Genomic DNA, 19,265 nt, shown 5'->3' on the forward strand with positions numbered 1-19,265 from the left:
AGAGAGACAGACAGAAAGTGAAAAGGAGAGAGAGAGGGAGGGAGAGAGTAAGTGAGTGAGAGAGAGTATCCAGAGCTATTAGCCTGGAGCCCAGTGAAGCCTGAAACACACACACACACACACGCTGACTCTCTCTCTCACACACACACAGACGCTCCTCTCTCTGCGCTGCACCAAGGTAACAGTTAGTGGATTTAGCTTTAGCCATCTGGACGGAGTGCGGAGAAAGCCAAACTGCCTCTCTGCTGCACAGAGGGAGAAAAAAAAAAAAAAAAAGGACAATGCAACACTAAAACACAGCTAGACGGAGAAAACCCAAAGAGTGAAAGAGAGACACATACACACACACGGAGACAGGATGGCCACCGCAGTGTTTCAGGTAAGGAGTGTGTGTGTTTTTGTGACGGGGGGGGGGGGGGGGTAGAAAAGAGCTGCTGCCTGTGGATCGGTCTGGTATTTGAGCTCCTGGCCGTCCCGAGTGTCGGCTCTGCTGGAGAATTTAACGGCAAGCCCTCCGCATCGTGGATTTGCTTGATCTGCAGGGAGAAACTGAAAGCTTTAAGTGGTCTCAGATGTGACTGTGTGTGTGTGAGTGTGTGTGTGTGTGTTTATGTTCCTGTATGTGTTTGCAGGCATGTGTGTGACCTGCCAGGTTTACAGTATGGTATCTACGAGGATGTATAGCATTCTGCCTGGCATAGGTTTCGTACTAGTATGGTGTGTGTGTGTTTGTTTCATGTGTGCGTTTCTGTGTGTTTTTGCATTTGTGTGTGTGTATGCATGTGCATTTGTATGTATGTATGTGTGTGTGAGAGAGCGAGAGAGATTACAGTCATTATACTGTATGTACAGCGTTTGTGTGTGTGCTGCCTCGCTATAGCTGGTATGGATGTGTGTGTGTACTTGAGCGAGCGAGAGACAGATTAGTCATTATCTGAGCTGTGTTATATGTGTATTGTATGTGTGTGTGTGTGTTTGTGTGATAAGGATCGCTGCTTGTGTCTATTGTAGTGTGTGTGTGTGCGTCTGTGTGTGTGGTCTTCTCAGCTGACCATGTTTTGTGGTCCGTGGCCCAAGGCAGTGGCTGGAATGACAGTGGTGGCGCGTGTCGTATTTTCTCTTGTTTTCTCTTCCCTTCTCTTCTCTTCTCTTCTCTTCTCTTCTCTTCTCTTCTCTTCTCTTCTCTTCTCTTCTCCTGACTTTGTATGATGAACAATAGGTGATATCCCTTGAGGGCACTTTACATAAAACGTGTGTGTATGTGTGTTTTTTGTGCACATGCCTGTATGTCTGTATGTCTGCACTGTAGCTCATGTTCTAACCTGGCTTCACCTTTCTGAGGTCAAAGCAGACTGAGAAAGCAAGTGACAACAAGTGTTTGGGGTCGAAGGTTCAACTATCATCTGTCATGAGCTGTTTGGACAGCTTTGTCACTTCATCTGTAACGCTGGTAGCGCTTTAGTTGAAGTGCAAATCATCACAAGCGTTTGTATTATAAGCATTTATGCACTATTCTTGCATTATAATCACATCAGAACGTTGTGTTTTGAAAGTATTATTAGCAATAGTTGCCACAGAAAGCATTCAACTATAGCTGTTTTCTTTACACTGTGCTTGAGATAGCAAATAATCGTACGTGCGCTTATTTACCCAAAGTTGAGTGTGTGTGTGTGTAGTGCGTGAGACACAGAAAGAGTGTGTGTGTGTGCTAGTCCGCTTGTGTGCTGATTGCGGTGTTTGTGTGTCTGCAGCCGTGACCCCAACCTCAGTGTTTCACAACGGGACCTTGCAGTCCTCGCTGCACCAAGCATAGCCCCAAGCGTGAGAAACCCGACAGCAGTTTGGGAATTTTTTGGCACTTAGTAGAGTAGATGCAATTGCCTCCAATTTGCCTCAAATTGGGGAGAAAAAGAGCGAGGGCATAGTTCGAAAACATAGAGCATATGCATCAACAAGCTGGCAAGCTAGCACTGTATGCCTTACTGTATGTACATCCCTGAGGTAATGCTGACAAGTGTGATTTTCACTGCCAACTGAGTGTGTGTGGGTGTCCGAATTCTTGCAGGCACTTGGAGCTCTCAGTCACCGTATTTTACACTGTGAAATTAGGGTTAAATTATATTTGTTTCTTAAAATATCCCTCTAATATATGCTTGAATGTACTCATTTTATCAGAGGGGTCAGAACAAAGGCAAAAGCAGGTACAGCAGGTAGGGATCAAGTGTCTTGCTCAAGGACAATTTGACAGGAATGGACACATTGGCTGTCGCGGGAATCAAACCTTTGACCTTCTAGTTCTCTTCGCGGTCTCTCTAAAACACCAGGCCACCGAGTCAAATCACCCAGAATAAGGACAATTTTTTGGTCCTCACTTTTGGCAAGAGGCCCCTGGGTTTGAAGTTAATTTGAAGTTAATTGTCAGAGTTAGGAAATGGTTTGGTTCAGATTCTGCATTTAGTGGTATGGTGGTTAAAGTTTGGGTTAGGAATTAAATAATGAATGTAAGTCGAAGGAATGTCCTGTTGTTGTGTTGTTAAAAAAACCCATGAAGCCTCAAATGCTATACATGTTTTTGAGCATACCAAAGCATATTTACATTATATTTCTACATAACTGACGTGTGTGACGGCAAGTTTGTATTGTCACAACATGTACGATCTGTTCATGCCAATTCCCGTACGCTCTGTGACAAACCCCCCCCCCCCTCCCCGTTTGCTTCAGCGTATCCCCAAAATTCCTTGGAAGCGGTGGCCAACGCAAACGTAAACCAATCCGGCACCGTCTCGCCCGGACAGCGGCATTACCCATGACTGCTGTTTGTGTGGGAATGCCGCGCATCCAGCTGGCAGCGTGCCCGTGGCGGAGTGGGTTTCAGAGGAGACATTTTTCATCATTACTATCTGCCGGGGGAAAGCAGCGCTCCAGTTCACCAACCCCCACCCCCCCTCCTTTCACCCCCCTGGGCAACTCATGATAGATGCCTAACCACAGCGCCACACAGCCAGGACAGGCACATGCGCAGGGATGGGCAGTTTGGGAGGGTGTGTGTTGAGTGACTGTCTGTGTATGTGTGTGTGTCTATGTGTGTGTTTCTGTGTGGGAGGGGATAAGGCAGTGGTCCGCAGACCATAAAAAGCCACCAGCATGAATTCTCATGCTCCTCTGCTGATGTAAGCTCTCCTTGGTGTGTGTGTGTGTGTGTGTGTGTACGCCGCTGCATATTTGTGTATGTGTGTGTGTGTGTTTCAGTCTTTCTAGACATAGTTCAGCCTCTTGCATTACCAGTTATTATTATAAAAGAGCATTTTTGATCAATTACAACTCAAAGAATTCCACTCCAGTGCTACAGATGGGTCTTTTGACATCGAGATTTGGAGAGTTTGATAAATGCTTGCCTTAAAAACTCCTCTTATGGGACTTGAAGGCTTGTGTCAATTCACATCACCGCATAAACCACCAGAGGCGTAGCCAGATGAGTATCTAAGCCAAACTTGGTTGTTCTTTATTTCCCTGTACTCGCAGCTTTTTTATCCGCTGAATCGATCTGTTCTTTTTGAAAGGGGTCATCTGTTCTGCTCTGTCTGCTCTCTTCTCTTCTCTTCTCTTCTCTTCTCTTCTCTTCTCTTCTCTTCTCTTCTCTTCTCTTCTCTTCTCTTCTCTTCTCCACTTACATTCCCCACATGCATAGATTACATCAACATACTTCATCATGGGAGTGATGGTAGTAATAGTAGTAGCACTGTTGTGTGTGGTGTGTGTGTGTGTGTGTGTGTGTAAGTTTTACGTCCTTTGTGTTTTGTACTTACAGTAATTGATCAGTTACAATGAGAGAGAGACAGAGAGAGAGAGAGAGAGAGAGAGAGGTTGGTTTCAACTGAGAGAACTTGGCACTGGCCAGTTGATTCAAGGGCATAAAGATAAACTATGCGTTATAGGCCAGGGAGAGGATTTTATACTTAATGTTCAGTCAATGTATCACATAACAAATCCTAAATCAATACATAGAATAATACATATTCCCTCTAATCTAATACAGATGTAGTAGTAATGTTGGAATGTTGGATATCCCCAATCAGAATAAATAATAGAATACTCTGCATAACTGAAATTTGCGCACAGTAATTTATTTGTACCCTCTGTCCTCTGGGCTCAATGCTGGCACATATAGTGAATCTGCAATACATTAGCAACATAGAAAATCTATAGCTATGCCCAAGCGGCATAATGCCTTACAGTGGGGCTTTTAGCATAATGAATAGCGTCTTACGAGGGCACAGTAAAAGCCACACACGTTTGAAGGGTATCACATAACGTTTCACACGCAGTAGTTACTTTGCAGGTCATCTGGCACCTAGAGTGGAGAAACTGCTGTCATAGGCCCAAAGGAAGCCATTTACAGAGTGTATGAGGGAACATATCCGGAGCGTAATGTTGCGGTAAAAATGAACAGTGGGCCCTTTAGAATTCACCCTTTTCAGAGGTTATAATAACTTACTGCAGTTAAGACATGAGAAAGCCCACCAGCTTGGACCGAAACATGCCCACTCTCTCACTCACCAGTCAATTAGCTGCAGACAATGTAGCACGCAGCGTTTTCACTTTTATTGTTTGCTGTAATTTTGTGCTACTGCTCAAACTGGTGTTCCAACCTGACCATAATTACGCTTCAAGTCAGGTTTGCTGTTTACATGTTTTTTTGGAAGCTAGCTTTTTGGCTAGAGAGTTGTTTGAGTGTAATGATTCTCATTCTTTTGGTTCTCAATCAGCAAAGGCTCATAACTCCAAATGCGTTTACTTGTTTCACAAGTTTTGCACAGTATGACCCACAATCTCTGCATATCTCCATTTGGCAACTAGCAGTAACTGGTGCCAGCACCCTCAGACGAAAGCTATCCGCAGACCCTTAGAATCTAATACCCCTTAAATGGAGGAACTCCTCATAATACCCCTTAAAAGGGAAACATTATACCGAAACATTTAATGATGGCTAATTTTTTTAAATGGCCCCATGCAATCAAGCTTGCGGGGCCTGCCTGGTATAATGGCCCTTTCTTGAACAGCAAGGGATTGAGAAATAAGGAGGAAAAAAAAAGTCCTCCCATACATCCACTCCTCTGTTCGCTTTCCCAGGCTTTGACGCAGCCTGTTAGTTTGACAAGGGCTTTTACATCTAGTGACAATGTTCCCCGCTTGCCATGATGGCACCAAGATGGCAGCCTTACCCGTTGTCAGAACTGTCATAACTGATGGCCGCATATTGTTTGTCTCCTTACCACATTTCATCGCTGCAGTAGAGGTACGCAGCAGAAGGCCTTATTTGACCCTTGCAGGCCACCATCTCACAAACACAGGCCTATTTTGCTTCAAAGCTTTATGAGGCTTATTGAATGTGGCTCCTCCAATGAATCTCATCTGAGGTTTTGTTATGTTTGGGCCATGTGGAGGGCTGCAAAATATTTAACTGGCAGATCTAGAGACTTATTCAATTTTGGTTGCCCTGATGCCCTCAGATGCATAGGGTGAAATTCATACCACGCCAAGATACATTGGTGGAGAGGCAGAATTAGGCCCAGACAAACTATTCAAATTCAGACTAAACCCGGGATATTGCAGTTACATGGTATGCATCTTAGCCCACTGAGCTACCAGGACGCCCCATTAGGGAAGTAGTTGCATGTGAGTGAAGATCTGAATCATGTTGTAGGGTTCATGATGTCATATCGAGTCTGATAGCTTTTTCATACCAGATTAGGATCTGCTGTTTCTATGACATCTGTCATTGATGGCGGTCACATCTCAAGACCACACCAGTTGGTCTGTGCCTTTCTTACCCAGAATTTGTGTTCTTTGCCTTTATTTCCTTGCTGTGAACCTAATGGTCTTTGACAAGATGGCGGCCGTTTGAACTTCTGTGGTCGCACATTACGTCACTGCGTACAGCTTCTTTTCAGATTTGTGGCTGATTTCCAAGATCAGTTCCTGGCTAAGTTCCAAAGGGCTCAACTGCATTAGGAAGACGTTGGAAAGGGAAATGCTTTCGGGTAACAAATGACAACTTTCAGACAGAGTAAGAATTTAATTTTCATGGGAAAGTGATGTGAAAAATGTCCATGGTTTTTGGTAATGGTATGAAACAGGGTTGGGTTTGATTCACATTCAGGTAAATACATTCAAAAACATAAACTGAAACTACAATTTGCTTGCATATGACGGAGCATTCATGCGAACACTATGTGAAATATGCCTCCTGTGTGCGTGCGCCAGCGGTCGGAGGGTAGGGTGGAGATTTTTTTTTTTTTTTTTTTTTCTTATCAGCCTCTCACGTCTCTCTCAGGAATGTTTATAGAAAGCAGACCTGTTTCCTCGGATTTGCCAGAAAGCCCTCGTGTTGCTGTTTGCTTTCCGTGCCTGATTGATGGGGAAGGGGGCTCGGTCTCGAACATAAAGACAGGAAAGTCCGGTGCCAGGTTCACTCTCCACACAGCTGAGGCTCACGGGCTAGAGTGCTAAAAGACAGAGAGAGCTGTTTGTCTGGCCCTGAGCAGTGTGTGTATACAACACTACATTTGTCAGTTCCTCATTTTGGGGTGCAGTGGACGGTGTTCTGGCACCATGTGTCACTCTCTGTGTTTGCAGTGTTGCATTGCAGCCCCAGATATTTGATATTTGACTTTTTTCCCCCTAGGAAACATGGTCTTAGCAACTGTAGATAATATGTGCTTCATTTTCACCAGCGTACTGTGTGCTGAAAGTTGCTGAAGGTTCATAACGTTCATAACAGCACACTTTTCCTCTGCTATAAATTGTTGTGTTCTCTGTCATCCACATGCATAATTCTACATTAATCGAGTGTAACTCAGTTAAAAGAATAGAAGACCTACTAGATTTAAGTTGCTTAAGTGCTGTGTAAATACTGCAAATCATAACAATACTGACGATAGCTTTTCGGTATTGTGCAACCATTTCTGTTCGAAAACATTCCCACACAACTGTCAGCTTGTCCATTACCTACTGATGGTGGTGTTGATTCTGCCCGCCTAGATTTATTATTAATATTTGCTCTGGAAACACAGTGCAGCAGTAATTAATGCTTACTGGAGTCAGGTTCTGCGTCTGGCATGCTCTTTCTTTGTATGGATCAATATTATCCCAGTAGATTCAGTTATGTCTCAATGTCTAATATATCTCTCACATCAAAAATCCAGAATGACTGTGTGCAAAACAAACTGGGTCAGAGAGAGAGAACTATTTTAACATAAGAAATCTCTGTGCAGCCAGCATTTCTCATACCCCACTGTTGATGCAAGCGTGAGGAGAAACAACACTGCGTGCAAAATGGAGTTGAGAACGAGAGAGAGATAAAGAGAGGGGGAGGGAGAGAGAGACAGGGAGAGACTTTAGCGGGATTAAATGCGAAACCCAAACCTGCCCATCCATCTCTCACTAAACACAGCAAAGTGCGTAGGCGTGAAGGTGAGTTAGTGTGGCGGTTGCCTGTTGGATCCTTGTATCTTTAACGCAGGTCTGGAATATCCTTCCCTCCAAGGGGCTTTTGGCTGGGTTATAACTCATCCTGTCTCAGTGTTTCTAAATGCCAGCATGGTTGTCTGTGAGCTCAGGCTCGCCTCAGCTTGTCCAGTCTCCCCGTGACAAGAACTCTTCCAAGACTGAGACACTCCTCATGTGAAGTCAATACAGACTAGAATGATAGCAGTTGTTGTGGAAAGTGTGCGCGCAAAAGCTGAATTAGAAGAGAAGAGGTGAAAGTATCACAAAGTACATCCCATTTCATTTTTTCATCTTTTCTCAAGAGCATAGTATGCCTCAAAATATCGAAGTGATATATTATTATGGTTTAGACTGTGGTAAACCCTGCATTCTACTCTACAATGTATTATACTGTGCATAATAATCACAATAACAGTAATAACCACAATATCATATTATGTGGTGCAGTGTAAGGCATATATCAACTTGTATATACCAGTGCAATTTCCTGCCAGTAAAGGCTCTTGTCTCCAGCTGTCTGACTTGGGACTGACTAGTTTCTAACCTGGCAGTCGGTCCCGTTGTTTCAGGGTAGAATTAACTTTCACTAATCGGCCTGATTTGCACCTACAGTAAGTCTCCCATGTGGCTTAGGAGAATTTCCTCTTGCTTGGCCTCCAACTCTTTATTTTAAATCGACTCCGAAGTCTGCCACTGGTTGACCCCGTCTGTCTCTCCTTCACTCTCCCTGTCTCTCTCTCTCTCGCTCTCTGTCTCTCTTCCTGTTGTGTTTCTGTCTCTTTCTATTTCTCTCTGTGTATATCTTTACACTGGTTCCTAACGTACTGCGAGTGAGCAAATGCCCGACGATATCTCTTTGGAAAATGTCTCCAGGTGATACGAACAGTGTCACTGAGATACAAAATAGAAACCGATGGGATCAGCTTTCAGTTTCTCTTTTCCCTTTTCTGTGTGTACAACATAATAAGAAAAACTTTTTGTAACTTTTTGTTTTGTGTTTATTCTTCATCATAATGCAATCAGTTCTAACAGCTGTACCAATTCTGACTTAATTTACAGCATAAATCATTTGATGGTGCAGGACTATCTTCAAGTTATCCTGCAAACCTCTTGACCAAACAATAGCTAGCCTACAGGTTTATTAATTGTAGGGTTAATGAATATAGGAAAGGCCACTTTTCCACCAATAGCGATAGTTTGGAGGCAATGTGCACCAGTGAAATGTTGCTGAGAAAACGCTTGTTTTCAGCCCTTGGCCATCTGGTCCTAGTCTCTACTATGAATTGTAGCTTGTTTTTTTTTGGCATTGTTAACATGTTGATCAGTTGCCAATCAAAAACAGCACAGAAATTAACCATGTCTATTCAGTTCTGTTGAGACTGCTAACTTGTACGTTTAGAAACAGTCAGCTGTTCACATCCACTGTTACCCAAAAGCTGAGGACTTTCACTATGGCTGCCAAAGGGTGCATTACATCACCTGAAAGCCCTCTGTTTAACCCCCTCCCCTCCCAGCCCCGATCCCACATCTCTGCCTTCTTCCCCTTGCCCTCTCCCCTCTCTCCTGCCCCCCCCCCCCCCCTTCCTCTACCGCTTGGCCTCGTGCCAGACAGTGAGAGCCATGCTAAATGTGTAAATCAGCGTGCTGGTAAATGCCGGCTCTCAGCTGAAAGGGTCTGGGAAGGGAGCGTGACCCCCGCTGTAACTTTGGAACAAAAGAAACAAGCCGTAGCTTCTCCCCTCTTCACGCTGTCAGTCCCGCCAAACAAAGACGGGGTGAGAATGAACAGGCGCTCTGGTCGGCAGAAGGCCACTTGAGTCCTGGCCGTGGAGAAGAAACATGGCAGGGATGTATGGAGGGTGTCAGAGCCCGCTGGGGTTCAACTTGTTCGTATACAAGCATACAAACATACAGTACGCACCAATAGGAACTCTGTATCAGCATGGATGAAGACTTTTTTTCAATCTTAAATACTTTTAATCTATCACAATTTCATCTTTATCCTATCCTTTGCTGCTCCAATTTCCACTAGGGGATTGATAAAGTCCATTTTAATCTTAATCTTGATAAAGTATACACACACACACACACAGGCATAAAGATGGTGCACACACAGTATATAAAGCATAGATCTGCACAAACAAAGATACACACACATAAAAGAAAGAAACACACACACCTACACAAGCCCTTTCCATTCCTGAGCCATTTCTTATGCTACGAAACATAAATCGGCAGCATGGAGACAAGGTGCCGTGTTTGGAGACTGGCGTTCAAGTCGTGTAGATGTCCCACAGTCCAATCTGCTCAATAAATCTGAGACCTTCCACAACTTTCCCCCGGAGGAAAAGAAGACAGGAGGCCATAACTCTCAGAGACACAGATAGAGAGAGACAGAAAGAAAGACAGGTATAGAGAGGCAGAAAGAGAGAGAGAGAGAGAGAGAGAAAGATTGGTTGCAAGTGAGAGAAAACAACATTAACGTGGACGAGTTTCTAATTGGTGTTCATACAGCAGTACACGTTCCTTGTAATCTGATAAACTAATTTTGGAAATCCCCAATCTAATCAGTCATTGAAAACAGACAGAGAGAGAGAGAGAGAGAGAAGCAGACACACACAGAGTTGAGTGGGCATGGGCACCTGGACCGAAGCTTTCCCATCATTCCTTTGCGCTTTGATAATATCCCAATAAGTCCATACGGACCCGCACTCTGGCACACTCCAGCACCACGGCCACAGAAAGCCTTCTGTTATTGGTTACGCCTCACAAATTGAATTTGCACACTGAATAGTTCTGCTGGGACGTGCCAGATGCAAGGATCTGGATAAACATAAAAGCACTCAGGGCAGCCGTGTGTTTATATGCCAGCGCAGAGTCCAGGGAAGGTTTTAGCGGCGCTGCATGCACGGCCCCACGCTCTTTTCCACGGTGGAAATAAACTAACCTGCATGGCAATCGATTCATTACTTATGTTATGATGGTTTGGAGTGCAGCTGGAATGCGGCTTTTCCCTGCCAGAATCTATCACTCCGCTATTAGATTTTCCTATATTAGGTGGGTGATGTATAGACTGAAAAAAAACCCCCTCCATCTTAACAAGTCATTTAGTGTCATATTAAACCTTCAAGAGAAAAAAAAATCTACCAATGGGGTGAGATAACCAACGCAGCTTCACTTGTTTCAGGAATTTTCTAGAAATGAGTGAAACGAGTCAGAATAAGGCAGATCACTACTATCAAGAAAATGAAACTCGATTCTACAGAATTCATGAAACAAGTTGATTTGCATTGTGAAATTATCTCACCCCAGTGGCAGATTTTTTTCAGTTGTTTTAAGAAAATTAAGATTTTACGACTCATTGACTTGTTAAGATGGAGATTTTTTGCAGCGAAGAACTGAGCATAGCAGAGATCTGACTCTACTGTACTGTGCCGTTTACCCAAATGAATGAATCCCGAGACGTCTAAGGCTCACTACTGCTCACGTCATTAGCGGGATCATTAGCATATTCAGACCTGGGAGACCTGGCGGCGGTTACATAACATTACCGCGCCTGGAGTGTCTCAGTACAGCAGGGAGCTGACTGTCCCACAAGCCAGAGTCATCTGATATGGACTTTTGTCTGCGGGAAATGGACCCTGTTTTAATGCTGTTAACACAAGCATGTACGGAATGCAACAACACAATTACCCTTTATTACATTACACTCATTTGAACACTCCCGATAGCATCAACACACGCTCTCGGCCGGCCCTCCTCCTCCCCACGCACCGCGGCGCACTGACAAAGGCTTTGTGTATAGCTTTGCATGTAAACTCAAAAGTGAGTGAGAGGGAAGCCCCCGCTCATGTCTTTAGTTTTATGGATTGTTTCCACGCTCGATTCGGATCATATGCACATGTGGTTGTATGTTACTAATGTTACTGTCGTATTCTGTTCTGTAGCTGTGAGCAGCATCTTCAGTGGGCCTTGTTCTGTGTTTAAATAGAAAAATAAAATCTGCATGCTGCAAAATATAGCTCCCACTTAATTACTTTACTGACGTTTTGGCCCCAATTTTTCTATTTCCTGAGGTTTACTTCTCTGCTGCACCTGCACACCAGCCTGTTTTTTGGATGTGTGTGTTCTATTTTTGTTCTTTGTTTGTGAAAACAATAAAGTACTACAAGTACTACTATTAGGACTACTGCTACTACTAAATGAAATGCATGTTCCGTTATGAAGCGAAAAAAGTGTTAGTCTGGTAGATATTTAACACTTTAAATTGACTTTCTTTGAATTGGTATGGCATGTGTGTTGTTTCACAAATGTAAAATAGATTTGTAATGAAGTATAGCTCGCAACCATGGAGAGAAGTTCAGATTGACGAGTGGAATGTGATTTTTCATTAAGAGGAAGGCAACAGGTACTGGTTTAAGTAAACTTCTGCTTTAAAAGTATGTGTGAGGCACAACCAGCAGGAAGCAGGAGGAAGTCACATCCTCCAATTCAAAATCTATTAGCGTCTTATTACCTCCCTCCATACATACTTTCCAGATTTTTTTTCTGGAATGAATGTCAGGAGTATTTTTCACATAGCGGTTTCCCACTCCTTGACCTGTGGCTAGCCCGCCGCTAAGTGCTCACCTGCACCCTGCCTGTGGATAAACACTCCCTGTGGTTTCTGGGAACTCCTGGCTCTGACGGCTTTACCAGACTGGAAGGGTGCAAAGTTCCACTCCAGCTTCAACAATTTAGGAAGCAACTACTTAGCATGAGGGAGAATGTGAGCTATTCTGCCGTGGGACGGCCACCTACGCTCAGTCTGACCTTTAAGTCGGGGGTTGTGTTCCTGCGGCGTCGGCGGGGGCGGGTTATCACAGATTATGTATTTACAAGCTTATGAGTGTCAATGTCGGCCCTGTTTTGTATGTCAGCTCAATAGAAGATGAGATCCTTTGCAACTCATTTTCTCCAGTATAATTAATGTTATTTGTATTGCACAAATAAAATTAATGCATTTTATTACACGTCATTCAATTAAATTGCCATAGCCTTTTTGATGGTTGCAGACTTCTTCTTGAAGTGGCTCTTTGTATCATGTTTTCCCTCTCCTGCAGGCAGAATGTCACCAAAATGGCACTTTTCATAGCTAGCTTTTTGTTCATTCAGTGCGTCACATATAATGGCCATTTATCTGATGGCTAAATCTTTCTATTAATGGTTGTCACTTTTAACTCAATGAATTTGACCTTTGGAATCCATTAGACTTGACATGTTTTGCTCTAAAAAAAAACAATTCCTTAATGCCCTGCTTATCATTGCACCTAGCTAAAATAGCTACTTGACTGTGATCCACAAAGACACTTGCAGATCCCCCCAACTGTTTTTTCACCTTCCAGGGAAAGTCGACTGAGCACATATGTTCTTGTACACTAATGCCTTGCTTCACACTCTGCTTCACACTTACACACATTGACACCTGGCTGCTGCCTAGTTCAACAACATTTTTTTGGCCACCGAGCCGAAAAAAAGACGGGCTTGAGTGCCTTGCTCAAGGGCAACTTGATGGTGTTGTTGAGGGAGGAGAGAGCCTCTCTCATTCATTTTTCTCACCCACACTTTCCCAGTATGTATGGGACTCAAACCAGTTGACTGGCTCGGGTCGTGTTTCATGGGATTGCTCAGGTGTCAGTTGGGATTGGGTTAATTGATATTGTATTTGGAATTTTAGGATTAAAAAACTATTAGCAATGTCTGTCGATTTTTTTAGTTATGTCGGTATTTCTCAACTGGTGGGGTGTGCCCCCTAGAGGAGGCGGACGAATTGGGGGATAAAAATTAAGTCTAACGAATTTTATAAAAAAGTAAATGTTATAATGTTGTAAATATGTTGTTTTGGCCACGACCAGTCAAACGGGGGGGGGGGGGGGGGGGGGGGGCATGTCTATAAAAAGGTTGAGAAGCACTGATCTAAATGATTACTGACTGCAGGTGGACTAGCTGTCAGCAGCATGCACCAGAGGGCAGAAGCAGGCCAGGTGACACTGACCAGGCCGGAGGAGGGGTGGGTGGGGGTGGGGGTTTCTGGAGGAGCAGGGGGCCTCTGAGAGGTGGAGAACGCCATGTCATTGTGTGTGGAGTGATATGGAGGGGAGTGTGGGGGGTGAGGAGGAGCCCATGGGAGGGTGAGAGTGCCTAGTGATGGGGGAGACTTGAGCCAGACGGAGATACTGTAACCTGTCAACTCAAGACACACTCAAGACATAACGAAAACAGACACACATTCCACTGGGTTGCCATCATGCATTCAGGGCCTTGATAGACAGGACAACTTTTTGGGCAAATGTGACGGGCAACTCTGGATTGCTGCTTCAGACACTTTGGAACAGCTGGTTGCACTTGCACAAGATTGCACTTTCGTCACTTATTGTGGGGAATATTGCCCAAAAAGTTCTTGGTGTATTGGCCTTGAAACGCCCATTCCCATCTAATATGATAATTATAAAGATAACTATAAACTATAACGACACATTCACACTACAACAATATCTGTTAGGAGTTCCTCAGCAAATTTAGCATCATTGCAGTGAGCTAATGAATTCTCCCGCTGTCTTCTTTCTTACAACTTAGATTTGATTGGTTGAACATTTTTATTGTTGTCTGCATCCAAAAAATCACTCTGAGATCGAACCAAAAATGTAGTTAGAGCTATAGTTTTGGATGCTTTTATAGTTATCATGGCAGTGGGAACACAGACATTCTATTTACTTAAAACCATTTGAATCTAGTTTTCTAGTTATAGTTATCTTTATACAGTAGTTATCTTTCAGATGTGAATGGGCCTTAAGAGCTATTTAGCAAATCACAAGCACGTCTCAAAGGGTTTTAAGGAATTTGTAACTGCCACTGTATCTCAGCATGTCTTAAACATAGGGACGGCCTCTTCTCATATCGAGAGTATCAGCTGCTTCTACCGTTTGGAAGTGAAACTTGTTATCAGATAATGGTCATTTCCTGTTTAGAGTGAACATTCCTGTGTCCCAGACAGGGCTGGTGCAATGGCCATCAAAGGGACAAAGAATCAAATGACCCAAGGTGACTCACACATCCTCCAACCTTGTGAATCTAATTAGCACGCCTCACCTCGCAGTGGCCGTCATCCAGTGGCGCTTTTAGCTTAATTCAGAAACATCTGCAACTGGTGGATAGTCCAGGACAGAACAACAGTTGATTGTTCTTCCAATAATGCCTCACATTTAGATAACGTCAGCCAGTCGTTTCTGTTTTTGCTAGCCTGAAACACCTGGTTGGGATTGAGATACGTAATATTCTGCTGCATGGTATCTGTTTTGCAGAAAACATGGAGGGAGTCCCAGAACTGAGGTTGAAAATTGAGTTCAGGCATAGAAGCTGAATTACACAAACGTGGGCGGTTTCAGTGGAAAGTGTTGCGAAAATAATGAATCATGGTGTTTTGTAGTGATGCTTAACATAAACTGTATTAGTTTAAAACTACAACATGTACTTGAGCAGGGCTGTCATATATGTATTTGTACAATATGTCTGTGCTTGTGCACCTGGACATCTGATACTTGCTCATTGTTGCCCCTCTCCCTTTCTCTAACGCTTGAAATGTTTGTTTTGAAGCGTAGAGTCAGATGGATTCAGGCCTTCTGAAAACTTTCACATAACGGCAAAGAATGATTTTTTTTACTCTTTGGCCAATTTCAGCTCTATTAACCTTCTGTGGAGCTGCAAGCAAACTTAACAAAAGTACATGACATTTTCAAGAGAGAAAATTAAGACATTTTTAAGTGGGCCAGAATTTAATGGTATTTTTGTGGGCAGACAAGAAGGAATGCACTTGCTTCAACAGTAACACAAAGCAGACCCTGAGGAAGCAGAAGCCTTCTGTTAGCGCTGTGAGACACAATTAGTCTCGGATAAGAGTAGTAGAGTAGAGCAGTAGTAGAGTAGAAAGGCGCTTTTAGAGGTCAACAGTTCAGATAACCCCTAGGCCTAATCTTTCACGGCTAAAACAGACACAGCAGATACAGTTCTGGGACAGTAGTAACAGAAGCAGCAGGATGGAAAAGCTTATTGAATTCATAAAATTGTCCTGTGCTATTGATTTGCCTGATTGATTTGCCTTTTGTCTGGAAAGTATGCATGTGAGATGGTGGTGTGCAAAGCTAACTGCTGCTAAATTGAGTTTGTGGGGATTTTTTTCCATGAGCGGCTACTGAAAAATGATGGTGAAACAGGAAGAAAAGGACAGAACAGAGACACAGCACAGGAAGGGGACATCAGCGGTGACATCCTGTTTGGTTCTTCATCCTCATCAAGTGCTCATCTTTTTCTAGAAACGCTTCATCTCAGTGTTCTGTTGGAGGCCATTATCATTATATTCTTCCTGTTTATCAGCCCCGGTCCTCGTGCTTTCGCTCCAAACTCGGGGACTGATTGTGGTCACTGTCGGAGTGATAATCGGATTAGCCGGGGCACTTGACAGATCATGAGTTATAGTGGATAGCTCTAGGCTGCAGCATTCGCCAAACACAGCTGACTTACCAACACTGGTGCTGCAGCCAAGTTAAGCAAAATGTTGCAGAGGATGTGAATCCCATTTGGGGAGATAAACAGTCAGTTTGTCAGGCTATTTCATTGGTATCGCTCACATTAGCTTGTCGGTTGAACTTCATTGAATTGAACATTGCTTGTTACCGTAGTAGGAATGCCTAGTATGGTTGCTTCTAAAGTAAATGTATCATATACTGTAATAACATCACAGACAAGTCTTGAGTCTAATCAAGACCATCCTGCTTCCATTTTGGTTGTACCACATTTGCATCTGCAGTGGTTGTGGGATACCTTGGTGTTGATGTTTTCGAAATGAAGCTAGCATTATTATATATATGACTTTGTAGGTGTTGGATGCACCTTCAGGATGTTAAGTATTTTGCAAAACCTAACCTTAATGCTGTGATGACTAAAAGAAAGTATCAGTTTCAACATGCAGTTACGATTAGACACGCAGTAATCTGATATTGGCCAGTTGCTTTTTTAATGTGATATACATGTTCATGTCTGCAAAGAATCAACAATATGACTAATCACTGCCCTTTTTGTTTTCAGGTGTCTTCATCTTGTGTTCCTGCAACAAACTATGAGCTGGTAAGTCTTTTTCTCATCGTTCTTGTTCTAGTAATTGCTGGCTTTCTGTTCCTGCCCACTGGGCATCATGGGGTCCTGACTGACATAGAATAGATACAAACAGGATTAGAAATCATCACCTGCCAACAGTTAAATTCACAAGACTGCCAGCCACTATTGCAGATGAAGAACCGCCAAATGTTTGTTGAATTTTTGGATATACTAGTTCCCGAAAAAAACAATTAAATTTGAAAGGTAAATAAAAGCTTATACAAAATCTATGTTCATGGATCTACTATATCACAGTCTTTTTCCTTTTCAAATAACTTTGAATATTGCAGGAAGTAGCCTGGGCATGCAATGATTTTGCGAGGGCAATAAAAACCATTAGCTTGCTGTGTTGCCTTATTTGGTTCTGGTGTTAGAAGCTGTGTTGGACTTGGATATGATTTGCTCACTCTCTTCCTCTCCGCATGTTGTGTGTTCAAGTGGTTTTGGGTCCTTGGCAAACCAAAACAAACACCCAGTGCCCTCTCTCTGCTCACTCACAAAATATTTGGTGAAACTCTGTTTTTCTTTCATAAAAGCTCCAGTAATCAAACAAGAACATGTTATTATGCTCTACAGATGCTTTCTAGATGCTTTCTACATGAAGACATCTGTTTAAGATATATGGCACAATGGGCCAAACTTCCTTGGCTATGTTATAGGCCTAGTCTTGACCTGAGCTCTTTGATTTTGGAAATGTAAGCCTCTGGACACAAAGTGCAAGGAATTTCTAAGTTATCCCACACTACCACTTGGCCTCCATATGGCATAAACATACACTCCACTGTGCTTGTTTTACCTGTAGTTTGTTGATGTTAATGCTGCAACCTCATTGCCGATTAGCCTGATTGTTTGTTAGGGATGTGAACCAACTTAGAGTTTTTTGGGTGATTTTTACTGGCTTTTTTTTTCATATGTTAGAGGCTAAATTCTTTGGACACTTGGGCAGTCGGACAGTATAGTGGAAAATAAGTTTTATAGATTTGTTAATGAAGTAGTTTTGGTACAGTTTAGTCAAACGTAGCTGGAGAAAAATGCCTCATCTGTGACAGTCCTGGTATACATGTACATACTGTATATCCCTCTGTCCTCCCTGGTCCATGATGAGTAGTGATAGGAAGGAAAAAGGGCTGAAAGGAAGTAGAAACCTGGGTCATCTTCCTCCCGTCTGTCTCCTCTCTCCTCTCTGCCAAGATGAGTTGTCCCAGGGGCTCCTCTGGCTGCATTAACGCTGCTGATTGCTCTCATAAACGGTGATGAGCTAAGATGTAAAACACTCCCTGACGTACCTTTTACCACCAAGGAGAGGGGAGAACCCCCCCCACCACAAGAAAACAAAAAACAAAAAAAACACATCTGAAAGAGCTATAGTCAGCGGTCTGTATTGGGAAAACAATAATAGCTTTCAAGGCCAGCGATGGCTGTGTTTCCCAGTAGTGAGAAACTAGGGCCAGATGGACAATGTGGCCATGGAAAGAACAGGAAGCATGGGAAGTAGATACAGACTGAACACCTGCCACGATCTGCTGCTTTTGTGTACCTGCAGAGTTATACTGAGCGAGGGTGTTGCATGATACACTGCGTCTGTGTTCAGCTGTCAGCTAGCCGGTGTGTCGGAAAACTTTACTCAAATCATATGGAATAGAATGCCACTGGTAGATTTAAATACAGTGTGTTAAATAGATTAGTAAAGCATTTAAATGTTCCTACTTGCGTGTGTGTGTTTGTTCACGTTTCCTCCCTGTGTGTGTCCAGCATGTTTGTGTGTGTGTCAGCTTACAGGTGTGTATGCATGGTAGTTGCCCTGTATGACATGACGATGGTGTGTATGTGTGTGTGTGTGTGTGTGTATCAGCAGCAGTGCTCTGGCCTGAGGTGTGTGTATCAGCTCTCCTCCAGCCCCTTGTTTGGTGAATTCCTTCGCTCATAGAGAAAGAGAGAGACAGACCGACATGATTTACTGCCCTACTCAGGTGCAGACTGATTACAACATTGACCATAAATTAACTTAATGGGAGAATAAATGGCGGAAAAATATGAACTGTTTCTTTTCTGAATCCAGACATTCCACTGGGATGCTAAGAGGTATATTGCCACAAATACAAGTTTATTAGCAGATGATTATGCTTCATTCTAAATGAAAATTAAAATCAGACGTTTGCATGCAGCTGCTTCTCAGACAGATTACAACACTAACTTCTCTACTGGTGCTGTCAGATGTTTTTGATGCATATTTTAATTGCTATTAGTGGTGTTTTTATTGTTTTCTGTTGCCTTCTGCAAAGTACTAGCTCTCTTATCTGGTTTCTCTGTTTTCATTCATTCATTCATTCATTCATTCATTCATTCATTCATTCATTCACTCCCCTTTCTCCAATTCCCCATCAAGAGGCTGTTTGCCTCTTTCCAGGCCATCATTGTAAATACAGGGTTGTGTTTTTACTTGACTTGCGTTGTTAAATAAAAGTTACATAATTAAAGAAAATCCATTTAATAGATGGTTGCAACTGTAATCATGGCATGTCTTTGATTCGAGTCTGTAGTAAAACAGTGTGGATTAAGGTACATGT

At 43.1% G+C, this 19,265-nt stretch overlaps 1 long non-coding RNA gene across 1 annotated transcript in view; it reads left to right on the top strand.

The window, feature by feature from the left end:
* LOC139661899 (uncharacterized) overlaps positions 1-19,265 on the top strand; it is a 28,611-nt gene that overhangs the window by 106 nt on the left and 9,240 nt on the right. Inside the window, exons 1-2 of the long non-coding RNA XR_011696615.1 lie at positions 1-379; positions 16,630-16,668. The exon at positions 1-379 is cut by the window's left edge and continues 106 nt beyond it. This is a non-coding gene — a long non-coding RNA (uncharacterized lncRNA). The remainder of the gene's footprint in view (positions 380-16,629; positions 16,669-19,265) is intronic.

The sequence above is a fragment of the Centroberyx affinis genome, unplaced genomic scaffold (genome assembly GCF_046629955.1).
Source record: "Centroberyx affinis isolate AG114_WGS23_722 - 3 ecotype Tasmania unplaced genomic scaffold, CSIRO-AGI_Caff_v1 ptg003645l_1, whole genome shotgun sequence".
Classification (NCBI taxonomy): domain Eukaryota; kingdom Metazoa; phylum Chordata; class Actinopteri; order Beryciformes; family Berycidae; genus Centroberyx; species Centroberyx affinis.